The following is a 20,861-nucleotide window of genomic DNA, read 5'->3' as shown; positions in this document are numbered from 1 at the left end:
GAGGAGGGGGGAGGTGCGTTACGGATCTGCAGCACACGGAACGGGGAAACAGAGATAGTCTGCACACTGCTGCTGGCTATAATATATATCAACCGGCAGCAGCTGTGCATCTGGCAGAGGAGCCGGGCGCAGCACTACTTTTATATGTTATAGCAGGCAGTGCTGCAGCTGGCCAATTGGGGTGGATGTGGATGGTGTGCCCACAGCACAAATGTACAGTTATAACTGCAAATCATGTCAATAAGATATATTCAAAGTTCCATTTAGGCAGCCCATATGGTGATGTAAAAACGTCTCTCTCACTACAGAATATGGGCAAACGTTTCTCATTAACTAAATACCAGGGAAGTTCAATTTAAGCTCGTACTGATTATAAATCAGTGCGAGCAGGAATTTACAGCTCTGTGTGAATGGAGCTGCCGGTAATAGATAAGAGCCTGACAGGTAATAGTTAACAGTGTGTGCTGGGTGCCAGCATAGATACTCACACTGTGGCTATGTCTCCCAGCAAGAAATCGGACACTATAAGGGAGAAGGCAGAGTAGAGTGAGTGCTGTCTGCTCGTTCCTTGAAGAAGCTAGTGCTGGAGTGAAACGTCCGCGATCACAAGAGAGAAGAGACACTGCTGGACGGGAGGGAGGCAGACCATACACGGACAGGAAGCCTCAGCGCTGGCTGCGGCGCTGACTCAGAGAAGGACTGCCGGAAGGAGCGCACTTTACATCAGACAGCGTTGCAGCAGGGGACAGTGGCGGTGCATGCAACCAAGGGTAGACGTGAGCGGTGCGCCCACATGACACGTGCGCTGTGTGCAAGGCACCGCTCGCCCACACCTAGTTACGGCCTAATTAGACCCCCTTCAGTTCGCCTATCGAGCAAATCGGTGCCTTGAGGATGCTGTCAACCTGGGCCTGCACTACATTCTGCAGCATCTGGAATGCGCCCGGCACTTATGCGAGGGTCCTGTTTGTCGACTTCAGCTCAGCCTTCAATACATTAGTCCCCAGCATTCTCTACCCCAAACTTCTCCGCCAATGCGCCCAGAAGCTACCTGTTCCTGGATTGTAGACTTTGACAGATAGAAAACAGGTGGTCAAAGTGGGAGAATTCTCCTCCCAAGCACTGTCCATCAGTACTGGGGCCCCTCAGGGCTGTGTCCTCTCACCCCTGCTCTTCTCTCTGTATACCAACGACTGCTCCTCCGAGTTGCAGTCAATTAAGATCATAAAATTCACAGATGACACCACCGTCATCAGCCTCATAAAAGATGGGGACAAATCGGCGTACAGACAGGAAGTGGACCGGCTGGCCCAGTGGTATAGTTGCAACAACCTCGAGCTCAACCCACTCAAAACTGTTGAGATGGTAGTGGTCTTTAGGAAGAAGCCAGATGGAATTCCCCCACTAATCATAGCCGACAGCATGGTGTCACTAGTGGACTCCTTCAAGTTCCTGGGGACCACAATCTCCAGAGATCTCAAATTGGGGCTCAATGCAAAGGCCATCATCGGAAAGGAGCAGCAGAGGCTGTTCTTCCGAAGGCAACTTAAGAAGTTCAACATCCCACAGAAGCTCCTGCTCCTCTTCTACTCTGCAATCGTAGAATCTGTGCTGTGCTCCTCGATAATCGTCTGGTATAGTTCCGCCAGCGAGAGAGATAAACGCAGGCTCCAAAGAGTGGTAAGGTCAGCTGAGAAGATCATCGGAGTGGACCTTCCCCCGTCCATTATCTGTATCTGTCCAGACCCAAAAAACAGGCAACTAGAAAAAGTTAAGGACCCGCTTCACCCTAGCCACGGCACGCTCAACCTGATGCCATCTGGCAGACGATACAGGGCCATCCCCACCAGATCCAACAGAAGCCTCAAAAGCTTCTTTCCTCAAGCACTCCACCTGCTGAACTCCTGACCAACCGACCACCTGGTAGATCACCCAGTCGCTCTACTGTATTTCTCGGCACGTAATGATCACTCTGTTCCCTATGGTTCTTTTATCTGAAGACTGCACATGTCCCCCCTTCCTTGTTTACTTCTTCCCTTGTGTCTGCTGCACTGTAAACCGAAAACAAATTCCTAGTATACGCAAGTATATCTTGCCAATAAAGCTGATTCTGATTCTGATTTTGATTGCTCAAAGTGTATGCCACTGAGGTGTGATGCCTATAAAAAACAGACAAGAAACCTTAATGCTACTGAGGGAAAATGGAAGGGCCTGATTGAGGTAGAGATGAGCGGGTTCGGTTTCTTTGAATCCGAACCCGCACGAACTTCACTTTTTTTTTTCACGGGTCCGAGCGACTCGGATCTTCCCGCCTTGCTCGGTTAACCCGAGCGCGCCCGAACGTCATCATGACGCTGTCGGATTCTCGCGAGACTCGGATTCTATATAAGGAGCCGCGCGTCGCCGCCATTTTCACACGTGCATTGAGATTGATAGGGAGAGGACGTGGCTGGCGTCCTCTCCATTAGAATAGATTAGAAGAGAGAGAGATTGTGCAGACAGAGTTTACCACAGTGACCAGTGCAGTTGTTGTTAAGTTAACTTTTATTTAATATATCCGTTCTCTGCTATATCCGTTCTCTGCCTGAAAAAAACGATACACAGCAGTCACACAGTGTGACTCAGTCTGTGTGCACTCAGCTCAGCCCAGTGTGCTGCACATCAATGTATAAAAGCTTATAATAATTGTGGGGGAGACTGGGGAGCACTGCAGGTTGTTATAGCAGGAGCCAGGAGTACATAATATTATATTAATTTAAAATTAAACAGTGCACACTTTTGCTGCAGGAGTGCCACTGCCAGTGTGACTAGTGGTGACCAGTGCCTGACCACCAGTAGTAGTATATTGTTGTATACTATCTCTTTATCAACCAGTCTATATTAGCAGCAGACACAGTACAGTGCGGTAGTTCACGGCTGTGGCTACCTCTGTGTCGGCAGTCGGCACTCGGCAGGCAGTCCGTCCATCCATAATTGTATAATTATATACCACCTAACCGTGGTATTTTTTTTTCTTTCTTTATACCGTCGTCATAGTCATACTAGTTGTTACGAGTATACTACTATCTCTTTATCAACCAGTGTACAGTGCGGTAGTTCACGGCTGTGGCTACCTCTGTGTTGGCAGTCGGCAGGCAGTCCGTCCATCCATAATTGTATTATTATAATATATACCACCTAACCGTGGTTTTTTTTTCATTCTTTATACCGTCATAGTGTCATACTAGTTGTTACGAGTATACTACTATCTCTTTATCAACCAGTGTACAGTGCGGTAGTTCACGGCTGTGGCTACCTCTGTGTCGGCAGTCGGCAGGCAGTCCGTCCATCCATAATTGTATTATAATATATACCACCTAACCGTGGTTTTTTTTTCATTCTTTATACCGTCATAGTGTCATACTAGTTGTTACGAGTATACTACTATCTCTTTATCAACCAGTGTACAGTGCGGTAGTTCACGGCTGTGGCTACCTCTGTGTCGGCAGTCGGCAGGCAGTCCGTCCATCCATAATTGTATTATAATATATACCACCTAACCGTGGTTTTTTTTTCATTCTTTATACCGTCATAGTGTCATACTAGTTGTTACGAGTATACTACTATCTCTTTATCAACCAGTGTACAGTGCGGTAGTTCACGGCTGTGGCTACCTCTGTGTCGGCAGTCGGCAGGCAGTCCGTCCATCCATAATTGTATTATAATATATACCACCTAACCGTGGTTTTTTTTTCATTCTTTATACCGTCATAGTCAGTCATACTAGTTGTTACGAGTATACTACTATCTCTTTATCAACCAGTGTACAGTGCGGTAGTTCACGGCTGTGGCTACCTCTGTGTCGGAACTCGGCAGGCAGTCCGTCCATCCATAATTGTATTATTATAATATATACCACCTAACCGTGGTTTTTTTTTCATTCTTTATACCGTCATAGTGTCATACTAGTTGTTACGAGTATACTACTATCTCTTTATCAACCAGTGTACAGTGCGGTAGTTCACGGCTGTGGCTACCTCTGTGTCGGCAGTCGGCAGGCAGTCCGTCCATCCATAATTGTATTATAATATATACCACCTAACCGTGGTTTTTTTTTCATTCTTTATACCGTCATAGTCAGTCATACTAGTTGTTACGAGTATACTACTATCTCTTTATCAACCAGTGTACAGTGCGGTAGTTCACGGCTGTGGCTACCTCTGTGTCGGAACTCGGCAGGCAGTCCGTCCATCCATAATTGTATTACAATATATACCACCTAACCGTGTTTTTTTTTTCATTCTTTATACCGTCATAGTCAGTCATACTAGTTGTTACGAGTATACTACTATCTCTTTATCAACCAGTGTACAGTGCGGTAGTTCACGGCTGTGGCTACCTCTGTGTCGGCACTCGGCAGGCAGTCCGTCCATCCATAATTGTATTACAATATATACCACCTAACCGTGGTTTTTTTATACCACCTAACCGTGGCAGTCCGTCCATAATTGTATACTAGTATCCAATCCATCCATCTCCATTGTTTACCTGAGGTGCCTTTTAGTTCTGCCTATAAAATATGGAGAACAAAAAAGTTGAGGTTCCAAAATTAGGGAAAGATCAAGATCCACTTCCACCTCGTGCTGAAGCTGCTGCCACTAGTCATGGCCGAGACGATGAAATGCCAGCAACGTCGTCTGCCAAGGCCGATGCCCAATGTCATAGTACAGAGCATGTCAAATCCAAAACACCAAATATCAGAAAAAAAAGGACTCCAAAACCTAAAATAAAATTGTCGGAGGAGAAGCGTAAACTTGCCAATATGCCATTTACCACACGGAGTGGCAAGGAACGGCTGAGGCCCTGGCCTATGTTCATGGCTAGTGGTTCAGCTTCACATGAGGATGGAAGCACTCAGCCTCTCGCTAGAAAACTGAAAAGACTCAAGCTGGCAAAAGCACCGCAAAGAACTGTGCGTTCTTTGAAATCCCAAATCCACAAGGAGAGTCCAATTGTGTCGGTTGCGATGCCTGACCTTCCCAACACTGGACGTGAAGAGCATGCGCCTTCCACTATTTGCATGCCCCCTGAAAGTGCTGGAAGGAGCACCCGCAGTCCAGTTCCTGATAGTCAGATTGAAGATGTCAGTGTTGAAGTACACCAGGATGAGGAGGATATGGGTGTTGCTGGCGCTGGGGAGGAAATTGACCAGAAGGATTCTGATGGTGAGGTGGTTTGTTTAAGTCAGGCACCCGGGGAGACACCTGTTGTCCGTGGGAGGAATATGGCCGTTGACATGCCAGGTGAAAATACCAAAAAAATCAGCTCTTCGGTGTGGAGGTATTTCACCAGAAATGCGGACAACAGGTGTCAAGCCGTGTGTTCCCTTTGTCAAGCTGTAATAAGTAGGGGTAAGGACGTTAACCACCTCGGAACATCCTCCCTTATACGTCACCTGCAGCGCATTCATAATAAGTCAGTGACAAGTTCAAAAACTTTGGGTGACAGCGGAAGCAGTCCACTGACCAGTAAATCCCTTCCTCTTGTAACCAAGCTCACGCAAACCACCCCACCAACTCCCTCAGTGTCAATTTCCTCCTTCCCCAGGAATGCCAATAGTCCTGCAGGCCATGTCACTGGCAAGTCTGACGAGTCCTCTCCTGCCTGGGATTACTCCGATGCATCCTTGCGTGTAACGCCTACTGCTGCTGGCGCTGCTGTTGTTGCCGCTGGGAGTCGATGGTCATCCCAGAGGGGAAGTCGTAAGCCCACTTGTACTACTTCCAGTAAGCAATTGACTGTTCAACAGTCCTTTGCGAGGAAGATGAAATATCACAGCAGTCATCCTACTGCAAAGCGGGTAACTGAGTCCTTGACAACTATGTTGGTGTTAGACGTGCGTCCGGTATCCGCCGTTAGTTCACAGGGAACTAGACAATTTATTGAGGCAGTGTGCCCCCGTTACCAAATACCATCTAGGTTCCACTTCTCTAGGCAGGCGATACCGAGAATGTACACGGACGTCAGAAAAAGACTCACCAGTGTCCTAAAAAATGCAGTTGTACCCAATGTCCACTTAACCACGGACATGTGGACAAGTGGAGCAGGGCAGGGTCAGGACTATATGACTGTGACAGCCCACTGGGTAGATGTATGGACTCCCGCCGCAAGAACAGCAGCGGCGGCACCAGTAGCAGCATCTCGCAAACGCCAACTCTTTCCTAGGCAGGCTACGCTTTGTATCACCGCTTTCCAGAATACGCACACAGCTGAAAACCTCTTACGGCAACTGAGGAAGATCATCGCGGAATGGCTTACCCCAATTGGACTCTCCTGTGGATTTGTGGCATCGGACAACGCCAGCAATATTGTGTGTGCATTAAATATGGGCAAATTCCAGCACGTCCCATGTTTTGCACATACCTTGAATTTGGTGGTGTAGAATTTTTTAAAAAACGACAGGGGCGTGCAAGAGATGCTGTCGGTGGCCAGAAAAATTGCGGGACACTTTCGGCGTACAGGCACCACGTACAGAAGACTGGAGCACCACCAAAAACTACTGAACCTGCCCTGCCATCATCTGAAGCAAGAAGTGGTAACGAGGTGGAATTCAACCCTCTATATGCTTCAGAGGTTGGAGGAGCAGCAAAAGGCCATTCAAGCCTATACAATTGAGCACGATATAGGAGATGGAATGCACCTGTCTCAAGTGCAGTGGAGAATGATTTCAACGTTGTGCAAGGTTCTGATGCCCTTTGAACTTGCCACACGTGAAGTCAGTTCAGACACTGCCAGCCTGAGTCAGGTCATTCCCCTCATCAGGCTTTTGCAGAAGAAGCTGGAGGCATTGAAGAAGGAGCTAACACGGAGCGATTCCGCTAGGCATGTGGGACTTGTGGATGCAGCCCTTAATTCGCTTAACAAGGATTCACGGGTGGTCAATCTGTTGAAATCAGAGCACTACATTTTGGCCACCGTGCTCGATCCTAGATTTAAAGCCTACCTTGGATCTCTCTTTCCGGCAGACACAGGTCTGCTGGGGTTGAAAGACCTGCTGGTGACAAAATTGTCAAGTCAAGCGGAACGCGACCTGTCAACATCTCCTCCTTCACATTCTCCCGCAACTGGGGGTGCGAGGAAAAGGCTCAGAATTCCGAGCCCACCCGCTGGCGGTGATGCAGGGCAGTCTGGAGCGACTGCTGATGCTGACATCTGGTCCGGACTGAAGGACCTGACAACGATTACGGACATGTCGTCTACTGTCACTGCATATGATTCTCTCAACATTGATAGAATGGTGGAGGATTATATGAGTGACCGCATCCAAGTAGGCACGTCACACAGTCCGTACTTATACTGGCAGGAAAAAGAGGCAATTTGGAGGCCCTTGCACAAACTGGCTTTATTCTACCTAAGTTGCCCTCCCACAAGTGTGTACTCCGAAAGAGTGTTTAGTGCCGCCGCTCACCTTGTCAGCAATCGGCGTACGAGGTTACATCCAGAAAATGTGGAGAAGATGATGTTCATTAAAATGAATTATAATCAATTCCTCCGCGGAGACATTGACCAGCAGCAATTGCCTCCACAAAGTACACAGGGAGCTGAGATGGTGGATTCCAGTGGGGACGAATTGATAATCTGTGAGGAGGGGGATGTACACGGTGATATATCGGAGGGTGAAGATGAGGTGGACATCTTGCCTCTGTAGAGCCAGTTTGTGCAAGGAGAGATTAATTGCTTCTTTTTTGGGGGGGGTCCAAACCAACCCGTCATATCAGTCACAGTCGTGTGGCAGACCCTGTCACTGAAATGATGGGTTGGTTAAAGTGTGCATGTCCTGTTTTGTTTATACAACATAAGGGTGGGTGGGAGGGCCCAAGGATAATTCCATCTTGCACCTCTTTTTTCTTTTCTTTTTCTTTGCATCATGTGCTGATTGGGGAGGGTTTTTTGGAAGGGACATCCTGCGTGACACTGCAGTGCCACTCCTAGATGGGCCCGGTGTTTGTGTCGGCCACTAGGGTCGCTAATCTTACTCACACAGTCAGCTACCTCATTGCGCCTCTTTTTTTCTTTGCGTCATGTGCTGTTTGGGGAGGGTTTTTTGGAAGGGCCATCCTGCGTGACACTGCAGTGCCACTCCTAGATGGGCCCGGTGTTTGTGTCGGCCACTAGGGTCGCTAATCTTACTCACACAGCTACCTCATTGCGCCTCTTTTTTTCTTTGCGTCATGTGCTGTTTGGGGAGGGTTTTTTGGAAGGGCCATCCTGCGTGACACTGCAGTGCCACTCCTAGATGGGCCCGGTGTTTGTGTCGGCCACTAGGGTCGCTAATCTTACTCACACAGCTACCTCATTGCGCCTCTTTTTTTCTTTGCGTCATGTGCTGTTTGGGGAGGGTTTTTTGGAAGGGACATCCTGCGTGACACTGCAGTGCCACTCCTAGATGGGCCCGGTGTTTGTGTCGGCCACTAGGGTCGCTTATCTTACTCACACAGCGACCTCGGTGCAAATTTTAGGACTAAAAATAATGTTGTGAGGTGTGAGGTATTCAGAATAGACTGAAAATGAGTGTAAATTATGGTTTTTGAGGTTAATAATACTTTGGGATCAAAATGACCCCCAAATTCTATGATTTAAGCTGTTTTTTAGTGTTTTTGGAAAAAAACACCCGAATCCAAAACACACCCGAATCCGACAAAAATAATTCGGTGAGGTTTTGCCAAAACGCGTTCGAACCCAAAACACGGCCGCGGAACCGAACCCAAAACCAAAACACAAAACCCGAAAAATTTCAGGCGCTCATCTCTAGATTGAGGGTGTTGGACGCCCTTGGCTAATACAATCGTAGTAACCCCTGTGATGTTGCTGAACAAAGAGCGTATTCACACTGCACACATTCAGGTAACAAAGGTTATACAGCTGACATGTTTGACCTTTGAATTAATGATCTATTGAGAAATGTGAACAATACTCTAAAGATAATCACATGCAGCTCATCAGGTTTCCAAGATGACGTTATAGCACAATATATTGAACATAATGTAAAGTAAAGATTTTAGCAGTAAGTAGAGATGTGCGCTGGCCCAAATCTTGAGGTTTGGGTTTTGGATCTGTATCTCCTTCGTGTTTTGGATCTGTATTGGTTTTGACAAAACCGCTCTTGCGGGTTTTGGTTTTGGATCTGTATTTAAAAAAATAATAATAAAAACAGCAACATTTTGGCCTGTTTTTGTTCCTACAGTATCATTAATCTCAATAACATTAATTTCCACTCATTTCCAGTCAGTTTTGACCAGCTCACTTTGATTCCATATAATGGAGCCACAGCCAGCACTCCTTTTCTGCCAGGATGTCTGCAATAAAGTGGAAATATGTTTAATTAATACAAAATGAGTTGTGTATATTGGTCAAAAACATACATATTTATCTACATGGTGATGGTACATACCTTGCGTAAAGCTGGCTGAGGCAGGCTGAGGCAACCTGAGGCACTCCACCCATTGTTGCCAAACTACTCCAACGGGTGGATCCTTTTCCAGGTCAACCATAACTTTCAGGAACTGATCTTACATTGAGATTGAAAATAATCTGTACAGATGATTACAGATTTGTACAATATATATTTTACATTGTTTGTACTGTGGTCAAAATTACTTGGAAATGCCTGGAAATTATTGTTATTGGGTTTAATAATACTCTAGGAACAAAAAGAGGCCTAATCATGTGATTTTAGTTTTTTTTTGTAAATGTAAAAAAAAAATAAAGAAACCAAAATCAGCAAAAATGATCTGACACAGATCAGGGGCCCAAGTAAGGTAGAGTATGTATGTAGTGGAAGGAAGGATTGATTAGTCATTTAAATTAATTTGTTTGATGTAAAAAATGTAAATTAATCATTGGGGCATCGTTGACAGTGTTTATTGCATAGACAACCATTTTTATTGGTTATTGCACTAATCTGACTTTTACTAATCCGACATTTATTTTTTCTTTGATTTTACTTGCCCTGACTTAAGCTGTCTATGCCCTTGGGCATTGGCCTTAGTAAATGACGTTGACGGACTTGTATCATCATGACTGGCGGCAGCACCTGCAGCACTAGTATGTGCTTCCTGTTCTTCTCTCAATTGTTCGCCCTCCATAGCTATCAAGAAACATGAACCAAGTGGGGTACAGCACACACCACAATTTGAACAAAAAAATGTACCACCTACTAGTGATGAGCGGGTTCGGTTTCTCGGAAACCGAACCCCCCCCGAACTTCACGCTTTTTACACGGGTCCGAGGCAGACTCGGATCTTCCCGCCTTGCTCGGTTAACCCGAGCGCGCCCGAACGTCATCATCCCGCTGTCGGATTCTCGCGAGGCTCGGATTCTATCGCGAGACTCGGATTCTATATAAGGAGCCGCGCGTCGCCGCCATTTTCACACGTGCATTGAGATTGATAGGGAGAGGACGTGGCTGGCGTCCTCTCCGTTTAGAGTAGACTAGAGAGTAGTAGAGACACTTGATTTACTAATTTTGGGGAGCATATTAGGAGTACTACTTGCTGATAGTGTGACCAGTGACCACCAGTTTAATTAATCCGTTCTCTGCCTGAAAAAAAATGATACACAGTGTGACACAGTCACATACCATATCTGTGCTCAGCCTCAGTGTGCCCTCAGTGTGCTGCATCATCTATGTAATACTGTATATCTGACTGTGCTGAGTGCTCACTGCTCACACAGCTTAATTGTGGGGGAGACTGGGGGGCAGTTATAGCAGGAGTACATATTTTAACAGTGCACACTTTTGCTGCCAGAGTGCCACTGCCAGTGTGACTGACCAGTGACCACTGACCACCAGTATATTGTGATTGTCTGCCTGAAAAAGTTAAACACTCGTCGTGTGGTGTTTTTATTCTATAAACGCATTCTGCTGACAGTGTCCAGCAGGTCCGTCATTATATAATATATACCTGTCCGGCTGCAGTAGTGATATATATATATTTTTTATATCATTATCATCCAGTCTATATTAGCAGCAGACGCAGTACGGTAGTCCACGGCTGTAGCTACCTCTGTGTCGGCAGTCGCTCGTCCATCCATAATTGTATACCACCTACCCATGGTGTTTTTTTTTTTCTATCTTCTTGATACTAGTAGCTTACTTTAGGAGTCTGCAGTGCTGAGCTGACAGTGTCCAGCAGGTCCGTCATTATATAATATATACCTGTCCGGCTGCAGTAGTGATATATATATATATATTTTATATCTCATTATCATCCAGTCTATATTAGCAGCAGACGCAGTACGGTAGTCCACGGCTGTAGCTACCTCTGTGTCGGCAGTCGCTCGTCCATCCATAATTGTATACCACCTACCTGTGGTGTTTTTTTTTTTCTATCTTCTTGATACTAGTAGCTTACTTTAGGAGTCTGCAGTGCTGAGCTGACAGTGTCCAGCAGGTCCGTCATTATATAATATATACCTGTCCGGCTGCAGTAGTGATATATATATATTTTATATCTCATTATCATCCAGTCTATATTAGCAGCAGACGCAGTACGGTAGTCCACGGCTGTAGCTACCTCTGTGTCGGCAGTCGCTCGTCCATCCATAATTGTATACCACCTACCTGTGGTGTGTTTTTTTTTCTATCTTCTTGATACTACTAGTAGCTTACTTTAGGAGTCTGCAGTGCTGAGCTGACAGTGTCCAGCAGGTCCGTCATTATATAATATATACCTGTCCGGCTGCAGTAGTGATATATATATATTTTATATCTCATTATCATCCAGTCTATATTAGCAGCAGACGCAGTACGGTAGTCCACGGCTGTAGCTACCTCTGTGTCGGCAGTCGCTCGTCCATCCATAATTGTATACCACCTACCTGTGGTGTTTTTTTTTTTTTTTCTCTTCTTGATACTACTAGTAGCTTACTTTAGGAGTTTGCAGTGCTGAGCTGACAGTGTCCAGCAGGTCCGTCATTATATAATATATACCTGTCCGGCTGCAGTAGTGATATATATATATTTTATATCTCATTATCATCCAGTCTATATTAGCAGCAGACGCAGTACGGTAGTCCACGGCTGTAGCTACCTCTGTGTCGGCAGTCGCTCGTCCATCCATAATTGTATACCACCTACCCGTGGTGTTTTTTTTTTTCTATCTTCTTGATACTAGTAGCTTACTTTAGGAGTCTGCAGTGCTGAGCTGACAGTGTCCAGCAGGTCCGTCGTTATATAATATATACCTGTCCGGCTGCAGTAGTGATATATATATATATATATATTTTATATCATTATCATCCAGTCTATATTAGCAGCAGACGCAGTACGGTAGTCCACGGCTGTAGCTACCTCTGTGTCGGCAGTCGCTCGTCCATCCATAATTATATACCACCTACCTGTGGTGTTTTATTTTTTTTTCTATCTTCTTGATACTAGTAGCTTACTTTAGGAGTCTGCAGTGCTGAGCTGACAGTGTCCAGCAGGTCCGTCATTATATAATATATACCTGTCCGGCTGCAGTAGTGATATATATATATATATATATTTTTTATATCATTATCATCCGGTCTATATTAGCAGCAGACGCAGTACGGTAGTCCACGGCTGTAGCTACCTCTGTGTCGGCAGTCGCTCGTCCATCCATAATTGTATACCACCTACCTGTGGTGTTTTTTTTTTTTCTATCTTCTTGATACTAGTAGCTTACTTTAGGAGTCTGCAGTGCTGAGCTGACAGTGTCCAGCAAGTCCGTCATTATATAATATATACCTGTCCGGCTGCAGTAGTGATATATATATATATTTTTTATATCATTATCATCCAGTCTATATTAGCAGCAGACGCAGTACGGTAGTCCACGGCTGTAGCTACCTCTGTGTCGGCAGTCGCTCGTCCATCCATAAGTATACTAGTATCCATCCATCTCCATTGTTTACCTGAGGTGCCTTTTAGTTGTGCCTATTAAAATATGGAGAACAAAAATGTTGAGGTTCCAAAAATAGGGAAAGATCAAGATCGACTTCCACCTCGTGCTGAAGCTGCTGCCACTAGTCATGGCCGAGACGATGAAATGCCAGCAACGTCGTCTGCCAAGGCCGATGCCCAATGTCATAGTACAGAGCATGTAAAATCCAAAACACCAAATATCAGTAAAAAAAGGACTCAAAAATCTAAAATAAAATTGTCGGAGGAGAAGCGTAAACTTGCCAATATGCCATTTACCACACGGAGTGGCAAGGAACGGCTGAGGCCCTGGCCTATGTTCATGGCTAGTGGTTCAGCTTCACATGAGGATGGAAGCACTCAGCCTCTCGCTAGAAAAATGAAAAGACTCAAGCTGGCAAAAGCACAGCAAAGAACTGTGCGTTCTTCGAAATCACAAATCCACAAGGAGAGTCCAATTGTGTCGTTTGCGATGCCTGACCTTCCCAACACTGGATGTGAAGAGCATGTGCCTTCCACCATTTGCACGCCCCCTGCAAGTGCTGGAAGGAGCACCCGCAGTCCAGTTCCTGATAGTCAGATTGAAGATGTCAGTGTTGAAGTAAACCAGGATGAGGAGGATATGGGTGTTGCTGGCGCTGGGGAGGAAATTGACCAGGAGGATTCTGATGGTGAGGTGGTTTGTTTAAGTCAGGCACCCGGGGAGACACCTGTTGTCCGTGGGAGGAATAGGGCCATTGACATGCCTGGTGAAAATACAAAAAAAATCAGCTCTTCGGTGTGGAAGTATTTCAACAGAAATGCGGACAACATTTGTCAAGCCATGTGTTGCCTTTGTCAAGCTGTAATAAGTAGGGGTAAGGACGTTAACCACCTCGGAACATCCTCCCTTATACGTCACCTGCAGCGCATTCATCATAAGTCAGTGACAAGTTCAAAAACTTTGGGCGACAGCGGAAGCAGTCAACTGACCAGTAAATCCCTTCCTCTTGTAACCAAGCTCACGCAAACCACCCCACCAACTCCCTCAGTGTCAATTTCCTCCTTCCCCAGGAATGCCAATAGTCCTGCAGGCCATGTCACTGGAAATTATGACGAGTCCTCTCCTGCCTGGGATTCCTCCGATGCATCCTTGCGTGTAACGCCTACTGCTGCTGGCGCTGCTGTTGTTGCTGCTGGGAGTCGATGGTCATCCCAGAGGGGAAGTCGTACTCGTAAGACCACTTTTACTACTTCCACCAAGCAATTGACTGTCCAACAGTCCTTTGCGAGGAAGATGAAATATCACAGCAGTCATCCTGCTGCAAAGCGGATAACTGAGGCCTTGGCATCCTGGGCGGTGAGAAACGTGGTTCCGGTATCCATCATTACTGCAGAGGCAACTAGAGACTTGTTGGAGGTACTGTGTCCCCGGTACCAAATACCATCTAGGTTTAATTTCTCTAGGCAGGCGATACCGAAAATGTACACAGACCTCAGAAAAAGACTCACCAGTGTCCTAAAAAATGCAGTTGTACCCAATGTCCACTTAACCACGGACATGTGGACAAGTGGAGCAGGGCAGGCTCAGGACTATATGACTGTGAAAGCCCACTGGGTAGATGTATGGACTCCCGCCGCAAGAACAGCAGCGGCGGCACCAGTAGCAGCATCTCGCAAACGCCAACTCTTTCCTAGGCAGGCTACACTTTGTATCACCGCTTTCCAGAATACGCACACAGCTAAAAACCTCTTACGGCAACTGAGGAAGATCATCGCAGAATGGCTTACCCCAATTGGACTCTCCTGTGGATTTGTGGCATTGGACAACGCCAGCAATATTGTGTGTGCATTAAATCTGGGCAAATTCCAGCACGTCCCATGTTTTGCACATACCTTGAATTTGGTGGTGCAGAATTATTTAAAAAACGAGAGGGGCGTGCAAGAGATGCTGTCGGTGGCCAGAAGAATTGCGGGACACTTTCGGCGTACAGGCACCACGTACAGAAGACTGGAGCACCACCAAAAACGCCTGAACCTGCCCTGCCATCATCTGAAGCAAGAAGTGGTAACGAGGTGGAATTCAACCCTCTATATGCTTCAGAGGTTGGAGGAGCAGCAAAAGGCCATTCAAGCCTATACAACTGAGCACGATATAGGAGGTGGAATGCACCTGTCTCAAGCGCAGTGGAGAATGATTTCAACGTTGTGCAAGGTTCTGCAACCTTTTGAACTTGCCACACGTGAAGTCAGTTCAGACACTGCCAGCCTGAGTCAGGTCATTCCCCTCATCAGGCTTTTGCAGAAGAAGCTGGAGACATTGAAGGAGGAGCTAACACAGAGCAATTCCGCTAGGCATGTGGGACTTGTGGATGGAGCCCTTAATTCGCTTAACAAGGATTCACGGGTGGTCAATCTGTTGAAATCAGAGCACTACGTTTTGGCCACCGTGCTCGATCCTAGATTTAAAACCTACCTTGGATCTCTCTTTCCGGCAGACACAAGTCTGCTGGGGTTCAAAGAACTGCTGGTGACAAAATTGTCAAGTCAAGCGGAACGCGACCTGTCAACATCTCCTCCTTCACATTCTCCCGCAACTGGGGGTGCGAGGAAAAGGCTCAGAATTCCGAGCCCACCCGCTGGCGGTGATGCAGGGCAGTCTGGAGCGACTGCTGATGCTGACATCTGGTCCGGACTGAAGGACCTGACAACGATTACGGACATGTCGTCTACTGTCACTGCATATGATTCTCTCCCCATTGAAAGAATGGTGGAGGATTATATGAGTGACCGCATCCAAGTAGGCACGTCAGACAGTCCGTACTTATACTGGCAGGAAAAAGAGGCAATTTGGAGGCCCTTGCACAAACTGGCTTTATTCTACCTAAGTTGCCCTCCCACAAGTGTGTACTCCGAAAGAGTGTTTAGTGCCGCCGCTCACCTTGTCAGCAATCGGCGTACGAGGTTACATCCAGAAAATGTGGAGAAGATGATGGTCATTAAAATGAATTATAATCAATTCCTCCGTGGAGACATTCACCAGCAGCAATTGCCTCCACAAAGTACACAGGGAGCTGAGATGGTGGATTCCAGTGGGGACGAATTGATAATCTGTGAGGAGGGGGATGTACACGGTGATATATCGGAGGATGATGATGAGGTGGACATCTTGCCTCTGTAGAGCCAGTTTGTGCAAGGAGAGATTAATTGCTTCTTTTTTGGTGGGGGTCCAAACCAACCCGTCATTTCAGTCACAGTCGTGTGGCAGACCCTGTCACTGAAATGATGGGTTGGTTAAAGTGTGCATGTCCTGTTTATACAACATAAGGGTTGCACCTCTTTTTTCTTTCATTTTTCTTTGCATCATGTGCTGTTTGGGGGGTGTTTTTTGGAAGGGCCATCCTGCGTGACACTGCAGTGCCACTCCTAGATGGGCCAGGTGTTTGTGTCGGCCACTAGGGTCGCTTAGCTTACTCACACAGCTACCTCATTGCGCCTCTTTTTTTCTTTGCGTCATGTGCTGTTTGGGGAGTGTTTTTTGGAAGGGCCATCCTGCGTGACACTGCAGTGCCACTCCTAGATGGGCCAGGTGTTTGTGTCGGCCACTAGGGTCGCTTAGCTTACTCACACAGCTACCTCATTGCGCCTCTTTTTTTCTTTGCGTCATGTGCTGTTTGAGGAGTGTTTTTTGGAAGGGCCATCCTGCGTGACACTGCAGTGCCACTCCTAGATGGGCCAGGTGTTTGTGTCGGCCACTAGGGTCGCTTAGCTTACTCACACAGCTACCTCATTGCGCCTCTTTTTTTCTTTGCGTCATGTGCTGTTTGGGGAGTGTTTTTTGGAAGGGCCATTCTGCGTGACACTGCAGTGCCACTCCTAGATGGGCCAGGTGTTTGTGTCGGCCACTAGGGTCGCTTAGCTTACTCACACAGCTACCTCATTGCGCCTCTTTTTTTCTTTGCGTCATGTGCTGTTTGGGGAGTGTTTTTTGGAAGGGCCATCCTGCGTGACACTGCAGTGCCACTCCTAGATGGGCCAGGTGTTTGTGTCGGCCACTTGGGTCGCTTAGCTTAGCCATCCAGCGACCTCGGTGCAAATTTTAGGACTAAAAATAATATTGTGAGGTGTGAGGTGTTCAGAATAGACTGAAAATGAGTGGAAATTATGGTTATTGAGGTTAATAATACTTTGGGATCAAAATGACCCCCAAATTCTATGATTTAAGCTGTTTTTTAGGGTTTTTTAAAAAAAACACCCGAATCCAAAACACACCCGAATCCAACAAAAAAAATTCGGTGAGGTTTTGCCAAAACGTGTTCGAACCCAAAACACGGCCGCGGAACCGAAACCAAAACCAAAACACAAAACCAGAAAAATTTCCGGTGCTCATCACTACCACCTACAGTTTCGCAATACGTGTATGAGTCAGAGTTAATAATCTAACACTACGGTTTATCTTACCTACAGTATCACACAATACGTGTATAAGTACGAAATAAAATATATTACTGTGGTATCAACTTCACCCACAGTGTCACACAATATGTGTATGTGTACAAAATAATAATATACTGTGGTCTGACCGGCAGTGTCACAGTAATCAAATAAAAATTGTATAGTACACTGGGGTACAACACAAACAAAAAATATATATATATTTATAATTAGATTTTAGGCTTTTTAACTTTTATTATTTTAATTTTACACTGGTTGGAGCCCCTGGATCAGTGGACAGAGTACCCCTGTACAGACAAAGCAGCCCCTTGATATATACTGGGGTACAGCACAAAACAAAATCTATATTTTAAATTAATAAAATATTCATTTTATTTTTTTAACACTGGGGCACAGCCCCTGGATAGATGGACAGAGCACCCTTATACAGACACAGCAGTTCCTGGATTTATACTAGGGTACAGCACAAACATATATATATATATATATATATATATATATATATAATTTTAAATTAATAAAATATTTGTTTAATTTATTTAACAATGGGGAAGAGCCCCTGGATGTACGGACAGATAACCCCTAGGTGGACAGCTCACCGATGGAGGACACAGCAGCCCCTTGTCAGACAAAACAGACGACAGACAGAGCACCCCTGAACTGATACTGATAGAACACACCAGCCCAAGTAAACTGGGTTTTTAATTAAAACTGGGGCAGAGCCCCTGGATGTATGGACAGATCACCATAGGTGGACAGAGAACCCCTTGTCAGATACAGCAGACGACACTCAGAGCACCCCTGGACTGATACTGATAGTACACACCAGCCCCTGGATGTACACAGATTACTGTATTTTTTATTAACACTGGGCATAGCCTCTGGATGTAGATACAGATCACCCCCAGGTGGACAGACCACCCCTGGTCAGATACAGCAAAAGACAGACAGAGGACCAGCCGCACAACAGCCACCAGCCCATGCTACACAACCCAGGATTGAGATATACATGTCCGTTCAGTAAACTCTCTACAGTCAGAGATAAAATGGTGCCTATCACCGGGACCTTTATAAAATCCAAAACCCTGCGAGAATCCGACAGCAGGATGATGACGTTTTGCCTTGTTTTGGGACCTGAGTCTACTGGAAAACCCAGAGCCGGACTCGGATCGGGACATTCCAAAGTTCGGATGGGTCCAGTTCTCGGAGAACCAGATCCGCTTATGTCTAGCTGTAAGTTTCATGGACACATATTGTAGGTAGGAACAACCATCTTTTAGTCACTTTAACAACTTTACACTCAACACCACCTCTGTATAGCTGGACAACTAGCAATCCTCTTTAAGCTTTACCAGGCACAAAAAAATGGTGATCAATGGAAGAGGCTCTATCGAGTGAGGCTTTGTTGTGCATGGCTGGACCTGGAATCCTGATCTGGAGATTATTTAAATGATTTGCCTGAATCACAGGAACCACTTACTGTAATTCTCTATGAGCTGGTGAGAGAGTTAGAGCTTTTAAGTGCACACTCCAAAGCAATTTATGGGCTGTACAAAACACTTCATATCCACAGGATCATTGTTATCTGTGTGCTAGCAAATGTCTCTGTGACCAGACGGTTCCATACGAGAGCCCTCACCGCTTTACGTCCCGTCCCCTAGTCACAGAATAGAGTTTAGGTCATATGGGACCTGGCCAATTAGGGGATTCCCGTTTACCGTCGGTAACCGCCTGTTACTGACTCCACCCACTGCGCAGTGGGCATGTACTACGCTGCCACCACCAGACTCCTTGTAGCCGTGGCATCTGGAACCACAGTTCTGCTCTGTATGTGTCAACACGCTGTCTTACCACCCTGTGTGGTGCTGATTAATCCCCGAATCCCCAATCTAAGCATAGCATGGTAGCAGGTGGAAAGGCAGAGCTTGGAGACACTGGGTGTATCCAGGATAGCCAGAAAATGGAGCTAGGTTTTGCCTAGCCCTGCAGGTCACAAGATGAAATGGTCCTCTTGAGGCTAATGATGTTTATTTGCAATAGTTCTAAAGAGGACTCTTCCCTATTGCTAGGGGAAACAGCATACAGCAAGATGTTCACAGCAGAATGAAAATGGTATAATACCCTTGGAGGCTCACAGACCTTTTTTATCTCAATTCTACACACAGAACCACAGGGGGGTAAGCCCTCCCTGTCTTCTCCAATCAATCAGGTAATCGCACAAAATATAAATAAATACAAGTTACATTTCAAAAGTGTTAAGGATCAGATAAAGCAATGTTCTGCTCCTTTTCATACATGAACCAAACCAATGGCTTTCCCAAACACAATCTGATTAACATGTTCCTGTCTCTTTCACAAATATAAATTAGAGTTGTGCGGCGGGCACTTTTCATGTTTTGTATCTGGTTCCAGGCTCGTGTTTTGGATCTGGATTGATTTGCCAAAACCACCCTCTCGGGTTTTGGCTTTGAATCTGGATGATTTTTGAAAATAAAAACACAAAAACAGCTAAACAGCTAAAATCACAGAATTTGGAGGTAATTTTGATCTTACAGTATTATTAACCTCAATAACATTAATTTCCACTCATTTCCAGTCTATTCTGAACACTGAACACCTCACAATATTGTTTTTACTCCAAAAGGTTGTACCGAGGAGGCTGTATGACTAAGCTAAGTGACACAAGTGTGCGGTAGAAACACCTGGCCCATCTAGGAGTGGCACTGCAGTGGCAGACAGGATGGCACTATTCAGAAACTAGGCCCCAAACAGCACATCATACAAAGAAGAAAAGAGGTGCAATGAGGTAGCTGTATGACTAAGCTAAGTGACACAAGTGTGCAGCACAAACACCTGGCCCATCTGGGAGTGGCACTGCAGTGCCAGATAGGATGGCACTTAAAAAACTAGGCCCAAAATAGCACATCATGCAAAGAAGAAAAAGAGGTGCAATGAGGTAGCTGTATGACTAAGCTAAGTGACACAAATGTGCGGCACAAACAACATGGGACATGCTGGAATTTGCCCAGATGTAATACACGCACAATTTTGGTGGCACAGGAGAGCGTACCCCTAAACCACACACACACGGCAAAGCCTGTAAAATAAATTTGGATAATAGTAACCCTTTTATTTGGAGCTATTATAATAATATGCAGCACAGGTGAGCGTACCCCTACACCACACAGGGCAAACCCTGTAAAAATTATTTGGATAATAATATAAGTAATGTATATAATCCTTTTATTTGGAGTAAATAATATACAGCACAGGACACCACCACTGGACTTATGGCAGCACACGACATTACCACTGGACTGATGCAACACAAGACAGCACCACTGAACTGGACTTATATGGCAGTACCCCTGGACTGGATTTATATGGCAGTACCACTGGACTGGATTTATACAGCAGTATCACTGGACTTATACGGCAGTACCACTGGACTGGATTTATACGGCAGTACCACTTGATTTATATGCCAGTACCACTGGAATTA

Source organism: Pseudophryne corroboree, chromosome 7, assembly GCF_028390025.1.
Source record: "Pseudophryne corroboree isolate aPseCor3 chromosome 7, aPseCor3.hap2, whole genome shotgun sequence".
In the NCBI taxonomy this organism is placed as follows: Eukaryota; Metazoa; Chordata; class Amphibia; order Anura; family Myobatrachidae; genus Pseudophryne; species Pseudophryne corroboree.
Note: the sequence above shows the minus strand (reverse complement) of the source record.